General features: G+C 59.5%; 1 long non-coding RNA gene across 1 annotated transcript; it reads right to left on the reverse strand.

Moving 5' to 3' along the window:
• On the reverse strand, positions 1-1,915 carry LOC141969653 (uncharacterized). Its single transcript, XR_012635081.1, has 4 exons — positions 1,849-1,915; positions 1,650-1,757; positions 455-562; positions 1-292 (listed from the first exon to the last, which is right to left on the reverse strand). It is a non-coding gene; the product is annotated as an uncharacterized LOC141969653 (long non-coding RNA).

The raw sequence follows: 1,915 nt of genomic DNA on the forward strand, positions 1-1,915 counted from the left end.
AACCCTCGCTGACCTTCATGCCCTGAGGTGAACTTCGGCCCAGAATGGGTGAATTCCTGGGTTTGCTGCTGGTCAGAGGCGGACAAGTGCGCTCCTGGTCTGTGTTTATCCTTATCAATTTATTCTAAAGGAACAGTCGGCCCCTGGGGCTCTGTGGTAAGCGGGACAGTTTTCCAGCGGCTGCTGGTGTCTGTCCCAGCTCTCGGGGGTGCCGAGGTGGACGGTCCGGCTCTCCAGGGCCGAGGGACGGCGGCTGCTGCCAGGCTGGGATCTCGAAGCTTCGTCGAGGCGCCTGCAGAGACAGGAGAGTGATGAGGTTTTCAAACCCTTGCTCTGCACTAAGAGCGGTGGGCTGTGCTGCTGACAGGGTGTGCCGTAGCGGGCACTGGGGGCAGAGCCTGCAGACAGGCTTTTTTGGATGTGTGACACTGGGTGACCCAAGGACAGCAATTACCTGGCACGCCCGCTGGTTGAACCGCCCCTGTTCTTTCAGCAGAGGCTGGCACCGCCTGGCGGCCTCCTTCCCCAAACACCTCCTTCTCCACAGAACCACGGCCATTCCCTTTAGGAAGAAAGAAAGGAGGTCAGATTAAGCAGAAGTAACCGTTCCTCATCAGGATCATGGTGCCTTCCGAGGGCAGTACTTCTCCAAAGACATTCACAGTGCCAAGAAACAAGGCCTGGACGTTTGGGGGTGCACCTAGTCACCAGTGCAAACAAGGTGTCATTCATGGAGAAAACTTTCAGCGCTAGACCCTTTCCAGCTGACCAGTAGACAGCAAATCCTGACCTGCCCGCAGACTAGGAGACTGCACGTGGTCTTGTTCACACGCCACTTAGTGCATTTTTGGCAACCTGCAAGGTGATGGCAGGTTACGTCCTTCAGAGAGGACAGGAAGATGCTGTCGCCCGTCGCGCTGGGGAAAGAGCTTTTCTGAGCAGCACTTCCCACCGTCCCCCAAAACTAGAGGAAAACCACCAGCCAGTTTTCCAAAGCACAGCTAGAAGCAGAGAGATAAAGGCCCCGAGACGGAATTCACAGCCCTTCCTTTTCGCTGCCTTCAGGTCAGGTGCCTGGCCTGAGGCTGGGTGTCCAGCTTTCACCCGTCCCTGACACCGAGGCGTCACCGAGAGGCCTCAGACATCAAGGAGAACGACGGGGCTGGACTCTGAAGCTGGGGCTGCTCCCATCCTGGCCAGGGCAGGCCTGCAGCCCCGGCACTGTCTGCTGCTCTCAGCCAGCCCCAGCTGCCGGCGCATCCTCTGCGCTCTCCCCGCCGGCCACTGGCAGGGTGCTGCCCCCTCAGCACTGAGCAGCCACCAGCTCCTCAGCAAGTCCCTCCCGCACTCAAGGCGTGAGCACCACCAGCTCCGGCCAGCTGGACACCACCGTCTGCCCAGAACAGCTCTGGCCCCAGTAAGGCTGTAACTGGGGCAGCAGCGGTTCCTGGGGCTCGGCTGGAACCCCAACTGCCAGCAGAGACTCGACCCTCTCTGCAGCTCGACAGCGCCCGCAAGGCCCGAAACTGAGCGTGGCCGCAGGGAGGCTCTGGGCGGCCCCTTCCTACTGTGCAGGCTACGCCTTGTCCCTCCACGCGTCTAAAACCTCAGCTTGCCAAGGCTTCTGCTTAACAGGGACAGACACCCACCCTGGGCTGGCACGGCCCGTTCCAGCTCCTTCAGGATTTCCTGGAGGACTTCTGAGTACCGCTGCGAGGGTTGTCCCACTTCAGCATTATCCTTTGCTCTTTGAGGACCTGAACAGAAAGTCCAGAGTTAAATCTCTCACCAATACAATCCTGGAAACGAGTGCTACGTCTACCAAGTCAGTCAAGGCTGACTACTCACGCCCGCGACGCCAGCGAAGCTCCAGCGCAGGATCTGCACGACGAGCTGGCAGAGCCCTCCCTGTACC

The sequence above is a fragment of the Athene noctua genome, chromosome 23, assembly GCF_965140245.1.
Source record: "Athene noctua chromosome 23, bAthNoc1.hap1.1, whole genome shotgun sequence".
Taxonomy (NCBI): domain Eukaryota; kingdom Metazoa; phylum Chordata; class Aves; order Strigiformes; family Strigidae; genus Athene; species Athene noctua.